The sequence below is a fragment of the Narcine bancroftii genome, chromosome 1 (genome assembly GCF_036971445.1).
Source record: "Narcine bancroftii isolate sNarBan1 chromosome 1, sNarBan1.hap1, whole genome shotgun sequence".
NCBI classification, from domain to species: domain Eukaryota; kingdom Metazoa; phylum Chordata; class Chondrichthyes; order Torpediniformes; family Narcinidae; genus Narcine; species Narcine bancroftii.
Genome location: NC_091469.1, coordinates 201863574 through 201877221, shown reverse-complemented (window position 1 = coordinate 201877221; position 13648 = coordinate 201863574). Strand labels below are relative to the sequence as shown.

At 39.6% G+C, this 13648-nt stretch overlaps 1 protein-coding gene across 7 annotated transcripts in view; it reads right to left on the bottom strand.

Annotated features, from left to right (window-relative positions):
- scai (suppressor of cancer cell invasion) overlaps positions 1-3297 on the bottom strand; it is a 134682-nt gene extending 131385 nt beyond the window's left edge. For 4 of the 7 annotated variants that reach the window (XM_069888333.1, XM_069888342.1, XM_069888341.1 and 1 more), the window contains exon 1: positions 2944-3232. The gene's annotated coding sequence lies outside the window, so the exon portion shown is untranslated. The other 3 variants (XM_069888337.1, XM_069888336.1, XM_069888334.1) reach the window with 3 other exon arrangements.
- Between the last annotated feature and the right edge of the window lie 10351 nt (positions 3298-13648).

Here is a 13648-nt window from a genome sequence, read left to right as displayed (position 1 = left end):
AATGTAGACGGGTCACCGCAGGAAGCAGTTGAGGGAACCTTTACTACACTCAGATTAATAGGAGGTTTATCTTTTGTTTAGATATCAAGACCAAATACTGTATGTACTGTTACGAGCCCAAAGGACCCCCAAACGCAGCAGCAAGTAGTTACTTAAACAAAAGTTGTTTTTAATTATCTTTAAACATGAAAACAGAATCAAACTTTAACTTATCACTATTAACTTAACTAACCCAACTTAACCCCCTTCTAATTCTAAGCGCAAGTATGTAAATTTAAGAAAAGTTCTTTGGTTCACAGTCCAATCTCACTTCTCATTCTTCCAAGTTCTCTGGTTGCAGGCAATTCTTATACTGTGCACAGAATTGAACATGTATAAAGTTCACCAGGCTTTGGTGCTCGAAAGGTAAATGTTTATCACTCAGGAAGGTTCTTGTAGGTTTGCAGAGAGATGTGTTGTTCCGTTCCAGGATTTCCACAACTGAGGCACCACCATTAGTCACCTCAGTGTTTTGCCGAAGAAACTTGCCCCTTCAGGGTTCTCCAGATGATACCCTCTTTCTTCCAGGTTACCACAGAGTTTCTTTCTGTTCCTTTTATTCCAAGAGAAACATCAGACAGAGAGCACTTCCAGCCATCCACCACTCTGGAGCTTCTGTTTCAATTCCTGGCTTGTTACAGTTTCTGTGTCACACACAGTCAAAGACTTCCATCTGTCTCTCTCTCTCCTCTGAGATTCAAAACTGCCAGCACCATGTCCTTCTCTCTCTCACTTGCAAAACCCCCGACCTTCTCCAGCAAACAATAGGAGTCAGTCTTCTGCTCCCATCTGTTGTTTTATTCACTCAACTTGTCTATCGTCATGAAGTTTCTATATAAATAGCCACATCCCCACTCAATTATACACTGGAAGCAAATAGTTGGAGCCTCAAGAACCTATCTTAAAAAGCATTGCAGTATTTAAAAAAACAATGAATCTAATTTTTATGTCAACATTCTTTCCCGGTAAGCCTTAAATTTAATATCATTTTTAATTATCCGTGCTTGGATCACTTTTTTAATGCCTTGGCTTATTTGTTGAAAGTTTTGCAATATTTCCTTATTCTAGCCATGGACTGTGTCGTGTCATACCTTTCAATTTAGTTTCCCAATATACCGCAGGCAATCTGCCACTCATCATTTCGTGATTTTAATTTCAAGTGGAAAATCCAAGTTTCAGATTCAATTATATCATTTTCAAAAGTAATACAAAATCTTATCATATTATGATCACTTTTTCCATAGAGGTCCATTCAGAATGATTAACCCTTTCTTACTGCATGGTACTAGATTTAAAATAGATTGATCCCTAGTCAGTCCCTCAACATACCAATCTAAAAACTCATCTAGTATGCATTTAGGAATTCCCCATCTACATTTTGATGTAATAATTAATTTGGCAAGGTTTTAATGGCTTCAAGTATCTTATATTTAGTTCAAATCAAATTAGTGCTACATTGCAAAAGTAGCAACAACAGTGTATTAAAATATCATTATGCATTATATGAGTTTAGCAAACAATATATGATATCATGTGGCAGAAATAATATGACTAAAAGTTTCAAAGAAATTAGTTTTAAAGAGTACCATATGGAGAAAAAGAAAGTGAAACAGAAATGTTCATGGAGTGAATTCCAAAACACTGATTCCAATGATGATGCAAAGCGGCTCCAAAAGATTAATGTAGGTATCTTCCAATGTATTTACAGCTGGAGGAAACTGGGGGAAGGGAAGGACGTGGAGATGAGAAAACAAATGTGAACTACAATTGAAGTGTTGCTGAACCAGAACCAAACCCAAGAGTGAAGAAATGCAACCTCACCTAAATTAGGACATGGCAAAGCTTTTAAAATGACACCATGTAAATGAAGGACAAACAATTATTAGGCAGTGGGTGGAGTGCTTTAGGAATGGTTCAAGGCCTCATCAATGAATTTTAGTGAGAGAGTAGCGTGTACATTTGAGGACTACGGAAGTGTTGCGATTGGTGTAAGTACATGTGTCAACACTAATGAAGTCTTCTTAGATGCTGCTGCCAAAGGACAGTGTGTGGATGAGAAATTAGAGGGGTTTCTGTTGTATCTGCAGATCTTCTGAGGGAGGGGGACAGAGGGGTGGAACAAGTGGTAAAAATAGATGATGATGAACACCAAGGAATGCTGTCAGATCAAATGGAGAACCAAATGTAGGTGACACTCTGAATATGACCAACTGGATGTGGAATGTTTTTCCACTGCTGGAAGACAGAATCTGGAATAGTCCACCACAATAAGGAGCAGACAAGCAACGGTTATTTTTAGTGCCATAATCACAAACTATGTAATTAATGATTCCGATAATACACATTCCACAACTGTGCAGCTGAATTTATGGAGATCACTTTGAGACAACTTGGAGATCTTAAAGAGCACTGTTTTAAAAATAAAGTGCAACCACCTCTCAATGCCATCGTGAGTACCCAACACAACAAGTGCCCTTTGAGGAGACCTGGTCCATTAGTGAGATGGCACAAGCATCCCAGGCAAAGGCTGCCACGCAGAATGAACAGAATCCTTTCTCACGTCATCACTGGCCCAATCGCCACGCTACAGGCGGCTCTAGAGACAACTTTCAACCTGCACTCTCTGGGCATTTGGAGCAGACAGCCGGTGTGCACGATGCACGTTATCCGTATTGATCTCGCACACAGACAGGTGGGTAAAGGGGCGGTCGCAGGGAGCTGGTAAAGCACACAGCCACCTGCTGTCAGCCTGGCCCCGGAGCCCCGGCCCCCACCCCTCACTCCAGCATCCAACTCACCTTGCAAGCGGCGTGCTGCGGCCTACCCTCGACAAGAACCGGGCAGCAGAGCCTGGAGCCGACCGCCTTCAGCTGACGAGACCCCCCCCCCCCCCACCCCACGTACCTCCCAAACCTGGGGGCTCGTCACGGCGGTGATCCGGATCTCTCCCGCCCGCTGTTCCTTTCTCCGGTCAGCGTTGCCCCTTGAAGGCCGAGGGCCACGCCGCTTATCCCAATCTGATCGCCGCGATCATCGGCTACGAACCCGAACAACTGCCATAAAGCCCCACCGTCTCTTACTACGCGCTCCTCAGACTAACTTGCTGTCTTGGCGCCGCCTTTTATTGGGTTCTGCCCAACCATTGGTCCACGACTGCAACCAACCCGCCCCTCTCAATCATACTTTCCTAGTGTTCAACCTGGTGGACGTCGATCACATGACATCACAGAGGTTGGGCGTGTCCGACTTGCTTCTGGTTTGGTTGACTCTGGCGTTACGGCTGGGGTGCAGGGTGCTTGGAAACCTTCAGCCAATCAGAAGCGGCCGGCCAAGCAGCGCCACCGAGTGAGAGGCATCGTTCATAAAATGTGCAGAGCTGCTTTCACGTATTTACTCATTTTTTTTCTTATATAACGCGTTTCAAAGATGCACAAACACAATTCTACCAGAAGACCTTGCAATTGCAATGCGACAACCCCGTAAAGTCATTGTAAACCTCACCCTGGATTAATGTTGGAATTCTCTCTGCTTCACCCATCCAGTCGCATGGGGTAGCAGGACTGAAATTGCCCGTTCTCTCCAACGGAGTACAAAATCTGGCAGGCGTCCAAATTTCCATTTTACCAACAAAGGGAAAGGAAGACAAAACAAAAGCAACATGCTGCTGATGCTGGAGAGTAGAGATAAAAAATTTAAATGCTGGCCATTTCTCTGCACATCAAGCAGCGCTCGCGGAGACAGAAACGGAGTTAGTGACATTCAGTGGCAAATGAAGAGCGATTCCACGGTCACGTTCACAAATGTTGCTCATTCCATTACTGTACATTCCACCCAGTTACCTGGTCATCAATTTAAGGGACAGGAAGACACGCACACACAGAATTGTAAAAACGAAGATGCTCTTTTTCCGTGACCCTGAATGTTGCGAAACGCTGGGGAATGCACACAAGGAACTTGCATCTGTGCCTTGTTTAATCGCACCAATTGTTTTAACTGTCATGTTGTGTTATTGTCATGGTTTTAACCTTGAACCAAAGCAATTGTTTTAACTGTGGTGGTGGGCGAATTATTGCAATCTATCCTGAAAGGTTTGTTAAACCTTCATGTAGAAGGCAAAGGTCATGCTGGCTCTCAAAAAAACTCCCAATTCAATCCCATTTGTCCATTCAGCCTCCCGGCCCTCGATTCTGGTCCTCCTGTCGTGAGGAGTCCGTTGCAGTGGCCAACTCACTAAACAGCAACCGTGTCTTTGGGATGTAGGAGAAAACCAGAACATCTGGAGCAAACCCATGTGGTCACAGGGAGGTAAACAAATTTCATACCCGCAGCACCAGAGAGCTCGGAATTGCCCACGGGACAGGGACAATTCATTAGGATTGTACGTTTATTTTAAATAGATTTTAGCAGGACTTTTGAGTGGAGGTTGGGGGGAGGGGTGGGAAACACATATGATCCAAAGTAACACATTAAATCCACATTTGGCTCAGTAGCAGAAATAAAATGGTAAAACAATATCCCTCCCACTGCATTTCTGTTACAGGGCTCATTATTCAGACCATTTCTTTTTCTAATATATTAATGATCTTGATTAAAATGTTAACAAAGAAGTTTGCAGACGGCTGTGTGGATAACACGGAGGATTAAAGCTTTGGACTGCAGGCAGGAAGATACTCGTGGTCTTGTTATTTGGGCAATGTGGCTAACGAAATGCAGGCAATACGGCTGGGGGCTGCTGAAGGCTGGCTCATGGAACGAGCTAGCAGAGCCAGGATTGAGAGGGTGTTGAGGACGCCCAAAAGACCTCGGTGGCTGAAGGTTTTCCGATAATATCGAAAGTTTGGATCTGAAGCTCAGGTTGTGATGGTTGGAACAGGAGTCTGGGCATCTGCAGAGGATGTGGAAGTGCTGGAGGGCAAAGCCGCGGACTCCGTTTTGCTTTGCATTCTCCTGTTGATAGAGGTGCCGAGCAATGCTCATGGCGATTCTTTGTTTGCCATAAAACCAGACAAAAATTGAAGTATCTCATGTATGTTTCAATTTGAACGTATTATTACAATACAACCTTGAACCTTAATCAAAATACATGTGAAATTTAATGAGGCAAAGGGATACACAACAAAGGGGAATATTGAGTGGGAAGATAAATAGGAATAGAAACAGTCCTTGGGCCATATGCACTCAAATCATGATGACAGAAGGACAGTGATTAAACAAGTAGAGTGGATGTGTTTTTTCATTAGCCATGTTATAGATTATAGGATTGAGGAAGTTATACAACAGCCTTAGATCACAGCTTTAAGAACTGCCTGTAGCTCTTCTCATCACTGCAGGAAAAATATAACTGCATTGGAGAGGAGATTCACAAGGATATTGCCAGGGTTAAAAATAAAAGCCCATGAGAAAGCATTGGATTGTTGTAGAAATTTTCTTTGGCAGTTGAAGAGAGACTAATTGAGATGAATAAAATTATGAAGGGGCTGGAAAAAGTAAATAGGGACTAAGAGGCATAAATATGTTGTCATTATTAGAATATTTCTTTCACTCAGAGCCAGTGGGCTCTACAATTCACTGCCTGAAAGGGCAGGAGAGGCAGAAACCTTCATCCAATTTACACAGCATCAGCTGAGCCTGAGTTCAGTCATTCTTAAACCAGTAGTTGCAAAGAGCTTGCTAACAGTAATTGTAGCTTGGTACTCCCATCAAAATCTTCTTCACATCCCTTGCCACAAAGCAAATTTTCAGGGTATTTCGCAAAACATGGTTTTATAAAAACTCAGTTAAATAGGAAAGTCTGCAGATGCTGTGATTGTAGTGCAATACACAAAAGTGTTTGCCTGCTTTTTTGCTCATAAAGGCTACCTTTTATTTCCTATGAAGGCTGCATGACCTGCTGAGTTTCTCCGCACTCCTCTGTATTGCTTTATAATAACCCAGTTGAAATTATACTTGTAAAAGCACCTAAACAGTGGAGCATCTGGGTATTAAAAACTGACACCAACCTTCAGATTCCCAGGTGCGATTTCAAATGTGTTGCTGCCACTAACATAATTATGCAAAGAGTGCTAGCGACATGTAAAATGTAAAATTCAAACTATTGATCTTCTATGATTATTTTCCATTAAATTCTACAATGTGTGTGATGAAGCCTCCATCGTGCTGTTGCTGGGCTTGAAATATGTGTGGAGTCAGACTAATAATTTTTCCCCAGAAGGTGCTGTTATTAGGATAGCTGTGATCTCAAAGTAGCTACTCTGAAAGTTAACTTTGGATAAGTTCATCAATTAAATGCAGAGACTTCAAATGGACACATGTGAATTCTGTGCCACGATTTTGATAAAACTCTACATTAGAAAAATTAGACATATTCTTAAGCCACATTGGACAAATAGCTATAATTATCTGAATATTAAACATGAAATAGCACAACATGCAAACATATGAATTAGCAGTTGGAGAAAGTCTTGGCTCTTCATGGCTGACATTATTTAAGACCTGATTGCAACCTCAACTCCACATCCTTTCATCCTGTGGGAAACTTTCATCCCTCTGCTTATCAAGATTCTACCCACCATTGCTTTAAAAATACTCAAAAAGTCAGCTATTAATGCCCATTAATGAAGAGAGTTTCAAAGACTCAACTCGGAGGTGAAAAATAAATCACCTCATCTCTTTCTTAATGGGCATTCTAATATTTAAAACCATGAACCTCTTGTTCTAAATTCTCTCACAAGAAGGAATATGCTCTCTGTAGCCACCCTGTCAAGACTCCTCAAGATTTTTCTTATATTTTAGCCACCTCTCATTCTTCTGAACTCTGGCAGATACAAGCTCAGTCTATTCAATGTTTCCTCAAGAGATAACTCATCCATTCCAGATATTAACCTTCCCTGAACAGCTTCCAGAAGACTTGTATCAATCTTTATACAAGATCAATTCTGTTCATAATACTCCAAAAGTGATCTTACCAATGCCGTAGAGCACAACCACTATACTCATGAATTCAATTCCCCCAACAAACAATAAAACTTAATTTTCCTAATTTCTTTCTGTACCTGACTACTAGCCTTCTATGAATCTTGCCCTAGGACACCAGATCACTCTGCATCCAAGAACTCTTCAATCACTCACCATTTAGATCACTTTTTATTTTACCTGTCAATCTAAACAATTTGACATTTTCCCACATTAAACATCATTTGCCACATCTTTACTCAGCCTAAGTTCCATTATAGTCTATGTCCACTTCATTAACATATTTCTGGTGGCTCCTTCAACCATTGTTCCATCCACTCCTTACATCTTGCTCATAATGGTTCAATATCTTGTGTCTTTACATGCCAATATTACTTCTTGCACCATAATCTTTTATATTTCACAATAGCCTTTGACATGGCACCTTAAAAAAGCTGGAAATTTTAATGCTTTTAAAGTATTTGCAGTAACTGAGTTGACAATCTTTCCTGTGATTCAGAAAGTTGTTGGTTCACATCCCACTCCAAAGAATCCATGCTGGTTTGTGGTGCAGAACTGAAGAGAACGCTGTCAAGTCAAGGATGATTATCACCAGTGCTTTTACCATTATGGATTGACTGCTCAAACAATGACTCTAAAAATAGTTATTATTGCATTCCTATGAACAAGCTTGCTGTTTGCAATTTGGCTACTGTTTTTCATATGTAACAAGAATATATACAAAATTATGCCCATCATGTCAGGCATTACAACTAAAGAAATCATTCATTTTTAACGTCAATAGCTTCTCATCCAAATTAGAAAAAAGTAAAAGTTGGAGACAAAGAGAAATCAAACTGAATGTTCATGGCCAATTAGAGTCTCAAGAGTCCAGATGACACAGTTCAAGTTTATTGTCATGGACACTGAGATACCTCATACCGAGGATTTGCATGCAATCCAGCTAGCCGACCCATATAAAGAACAATACAAAACACAGTACAGTGTGCAAAGCTACAAAGTGAAATCAGTTAGAAAAAAACCAAAAGCAATGTTATTTTAGAGTGATGAAGTTTCTTCACGAGTTTGATAATGGTGGGAAAGAAATTTGTCTATAAATCTGGTGGTACATGATCTCACACCAATGAATCTTCTTCCCCATAGGAGTGGTAAAAGATATTGTGATCAGTGTGGCACAAGTCTTGAGGCTGTTTCTCCAAAATAAAGGGAGTGTAGATGGAGTAAATGGAGGAGTAAATGTGGCATATGTGATGGTCTAAGCTGCATTTAAAATTCTTTGAAGTTTCTTACAGTCTTAGACAGAACAGTTCCTCTATCATGCGGTGATGCATCATGACAGGATACTCTCAGTGGTGCATCTGCAGAAATTGTCGAAGGACGCAGGGGACCTGCTGAAATTCCTCAGGCTTCTGAGGATGTAGAGGTGCCCGTGCATTTTCTTGGTCATTGACAAGGGTGGATTTATAAATGGAGAGAGATGAGGACCAAGAGGAGAAAAAAAATTGAAATTACAGCAATCACTGGAAATTGAAAAAATGATGGAAACACTCAGCAGGTCAAGTTGCCAGAACCTATTTAACATTGTGTGTTAACCTTAACCTCAGATATGGAGTTTTGACACAAATTGGAAAGGCTTCAGAAACTTGCCAGATTCAAGAGCGTGTGAGCACTACAACCTGTCCAGATAACAGATGAGCTGCTGATTCTTAACCTCAGCTGGGCCCTGTTGGAATAATGAGGTCAGAGCTAGAATGTGATGGTGTGTCTTTATGAGGCAAACAAAACAAACTTTACTGTACATTGTGTACTGACATTGAATGGAATCTTGAACCTTGAGAAGTAGCAGGAATCAAAGCTCAAGGTCATCCTTGTAACCTGAGTGTAAGTATTCTTTAAATTAGTCATCCATTGTGGTGTTTGATTTCTCCAATGTAGAGACCATATCGTGAGCACTGAATGTAGTACTCAGGACTGGAACTGCTTCAGCTAGAAGGAATGTTTGAATCCCTGGGAAGAAGTAAAAACTTGACTGAAAGGCCATGATACTAAAAAAATATATTGGTCGAATAAATGCTTCATACATTTCACTCTGTGTCTTTCTCTTATATGATCTAAAGAGGACAAAATGCAACATAAACAGGAAAAAGAAAAGGAGAAAGATTCTGTCAATGTAACATTCTTTTACAGGTGCAGGGGAAAGTAATGCAAGAAAATATTGTGAGAGCACAAAACACTGCAAGACTGTATGGGCAGATAATTTAATAATTCCCTGCATTTGAGTCCTATCAAATGAATCAAGAGATTGCACAACAATAAAAGCTACAATAGAAAGGATTCCGATTACCTTGTGAATATGAATAGCTTTATTTTGCTGTAAATTGCATAAATTATTAAACTGAATCATTAACTGCATTGGACTCCCACTCTAAAGTACACGCTTTAGAATTACTTTCCCAAGTGGCCATGGAGACTCACTCACTGAGCATATTCAAGACTTAGATCAATAGATTTTTTGACCTGAAGGGAATCAGGGATATTGAAAGAGCCACTAAGATGAACATATGTCGGACTGCCATGTGATAGCTTATGGCACTTAAATAGGCTAACCTATTTTGCTAAGAAGGAAGGACTCTATCCCTCCCAGTTTTGCACAATGGATGATCCAAACTTTATCATGCTTGAACTTCAAGAAGATTAGATGTTTAAAAAAAAAAGATCATGGTCAACTTCAAGAGGGCCCAGAGATGACCTTGCTCTGCTGACCATTGATGGCTCCACCATTAAGGTGGCCAGACTATCAAGTTTCTTGGAGTGCACTTAGGAGAGAATCTCACCTGCTTCCTAAACACCAACTCCAGACCCAAGAAAGCTCAGCAGTGCCTTTACTTCCTGCAAAGGCTGAGGAAAGTTAATCTCCCAACCCTCCCCCCCACTCCCCCGCCGCTGCACTACATTCTACAGAGGATGTATTGAGAGCATCCTGTGCAACCGCATTACCACCTGGTTTGGAATCTGTACTGTCTCAAATTGTAAGACCCTGCAGAGGATTGTGAAGTCAACGGAAAAGATCATTGAGTGTTTTCTTCCTACTGTGAGGGACATATATAACACTCAATGCAGGCGAAAGGCAATAAACATTATGAAGGACGCCACACACCCCTCAGGTAAACTGTTCACCCTTCTGCCATCTGGTAAGAGGTACTGCAGCACTGGGCCCTTACGTCCAGAATGGGCAACAGTTTTTTTTTCCCCCCTAAGCCATCAGACTCCTAAATTCCTAGAACATATGTGTATAGAGTACCTTGGTACCAGGGACTCTTAAGATATTAAATATTAAGATGTATATTGCATGTGTTTAACTTATATCTCAACTTGTATTTATGTAAATATGCTCCATGGTCCTGAAGAAATGCTATCTTGTCTTTACCATAGTATGAACAATAAATAAAGTTGACCACTTGATGTAATATTTTGAAAACTGAAGTTTGATAAAATGTGGTACACTTATGGAATATTTTAACTTTCAATGAATAATAGTGATTTACTATTTTGTATATAACTACAAATAGTTTATTATCTCTTCCTGAACTTATTTATTTACATACAAGGCAATTCACCATGTACTGTTACTGCAACCCTTTTGGTGGTTTAAGGCATTCCAGCAGCTTTTTATTTTCAGTTTAGGGGTTATAGATTTAGGATAAGTTAGTTACTATCTTTTTTTTCCTGTTGAACAAGAGATATATTGAATTCTTTCTGTTTAGCATTGGTTGTGATGTTCATTTTTATTCTAGGATACATTGTTATTTCTTTATACTTGTAAAGTACTTTTTTCTTGTTCTTATACTGTTGTGTGTATAATATCAAATATATTTATAAATTTCAATAAAAAAATTTAAAAACCTGACTTTGATGAATAGCACAGGAGGTCAAAGGGGCTGAATGGGCTTCTCCTGCTTATATTTCTTGTGTTTAAAGTTAGCTGCCACCTGCAAAAGTCAATTGATCAATTTTAGTTCCTTTCACATATTCAGGTTTAAAAAGTCAAATAACATTTTCATCACCCAGAAGAAAGCAATTTATTCCAGTTCATTTCCAGATGTTGATTCTGAATTTATTAGTAACAACTGTGAACACAAAAGTAAATTTTTGACCTATCTCCTCATCCAGATCAAGATCTCAGGATAGTAAAATTTAAATTTAGACATACTGCATGGTGATAGGCCATTACGGCCCACGAGTCCATGCCGCCCAATTTACACACAATTAACCAACACCCCCAGTTCATTTTGAATGGTAGGAGGAAACCAGAGCGCCCAGGAAAATCCATGTAGACATGGGGAGAACATACAAATTCCTTAGACAACACTATAAAGGCGTTTGGCTCGCTGCTATTGCCAACCATGCTGTCCAACAAGTAGGGATAAGAATAATTTTGAACCAGGGGATCAAAAGATTACATGTTTGTACTAAAAGTAGCTTTTTAAATTGCAACAGCCAGAGTGCCCAGAGGTTTTGAGGATTGTACATGACACTTATACATTCCTAATGAAAAAAATTGTTTTTCTTCTCTGATTATGCAAATTTTAAAACACAAATTTGCAAAATAAAGCTGTGTCCATTCTACTTTCCAGAACAAATAAATATGCCTTGGTATGACCTCCATAACAACATTTTTGGTTCTTTTGAGCAAAAATTTGATGAATTACTCTGTTACACAAATTTTAATTCCCAGCATTGAAAAAATTTACTTGCACGCTACAAAAAAACTAAAGCAAATTCTCCAGTCCCAATACTTGATCTGCATATCCAATTAGTAAAGTAGACTATTAGTCAAATTATTGGACAATAAAGGCCTATGCTGAACGTTACCCACACAATGTTAACAGTGCATTACTTTTGTACAATTTATGAAGGATACACTTCAATTATATCCTACTTCATTCTGTGTGGGTGGAATTATATTCTGCACCCTTAAAATCCACAATAGTTATAAATTTTCCACAGCAAATTAACTGTATTCTGAAGCAAACCAGGCTAGATTTTCTTTCCATACATTAATTTATAGAAGTGATCAGTGGCACTTCCATTATCAAAATACAGGCTATTAAAACATTTTTTTTTTTTATAAATCAAACAAAAATGGATTATTTTGTTATAGCTGCCAAGATGAATGGAAGAGAATATGAAATGATATGGAGGTTCCAAGCTTGAAGTGATGGGATATGGGTTTACTGGCAGTCGAACTGATGTGGGAGCCAAGAGAATAGGCAAGAGTAATTCCCTTGTGAGAAAAGTGTGCTTATACAGAATAGCTCAGGGATATTATGAGGATGTAGACTGTGGTATTTTGAATAATTTAAACTGCTGACAGCACAGAAAGCATTTGAAATTGGTAGTGAAAGGTTTTGGTTTCAGCTGGGGAAAAGGAAGCAGAGTTAAATTGATGAGTTACAAAGACTATTAAAGCCCAATAATGTAACACTGCTTGTGATAGCTCCAAACCTCCATCCATGCTGGGAGATTAATGCAAAACATAATTATTAGTTAGAGCCAAATTACTACTTTTGGATTGGTCAACCTTTCATTCTTAATGACTCTTGGGATGGAAACAATATTAATCAGTGCCTTATTTTTGCCAGAAAAGAAACCCAATCTGTCAGAGGAATGCAGCAGGTCGAACTGCGTCAGTGGGAGAAAAATATTGGTCAATATTTTGGGTCAGAACAGTTCTTCAAGACTCAGCACAGAGAGGAGATAGCCAGCATTAAAAAGGGAATTGGAAAGGTTTTGGGAGGGAACTCGCAGGCCTCTGAGGAAAGAGTGGTAAATGGGACAGACAAAATTGCTGCAGCAGTTAAGGGTTCCTGCTGCACTGCTTCAGCAACCTGCATTTGATCCGGATTCAGGTGAAGTCTGCAAATTCTCATCACGACTATATGGGTTTTCCCCAGGAGTTCTGGTTTCCTCACATATTCTAAAGATGGTAGTAGATTACACTGACTGTACAGGGATGGCAGGTGAATAAATTGCAGTGAAATAAAATGGGAAATGTGACTGATGGAATGCTCTGGGAGCCAGAATAAATTTGATGGATCAAATAACCTCCCATTAACCAATTAGAAAATACGAATGTGAAATAAAGAGGCTGAAGAGGTGGAACAGATTCAAAGGACTGAATGGCCTACTCCTGCACCTATTTTCCATGAGGAGCCCCCTAACAATACCTATGCTGTAGGACAAAGTACAAATAATCAAGAATGTAACTGTAATAACCCTGGGTGATTTTAATCAGCATTTAGATTGGACAAATCAAACTGGCAAAGGATGACTGCACAGAAAACATGTGGAATAGTTTCTTGAAGCAAATCATCAAGGAACCAATCAGGAATCAAGCAGTTTTAGTTTTGAAATTGTGTTATGAGACTGGACCAATTTGTGAGTTTATAGCCAACCAAGGAAGTTAAGGACAGTTAAAAACTTGAAATAAAAGGCACACAAAGTGGTACAAAATAGAGGTAGGCAAGAGATGGGAAATTATTAGAAATCATCAAAAGATAAATATAAAGATGGAGAAAATAGAGAGAATAAACTAGCAAATAATTAGATAAGAGTCTCTACATATATAAAAAGAGCA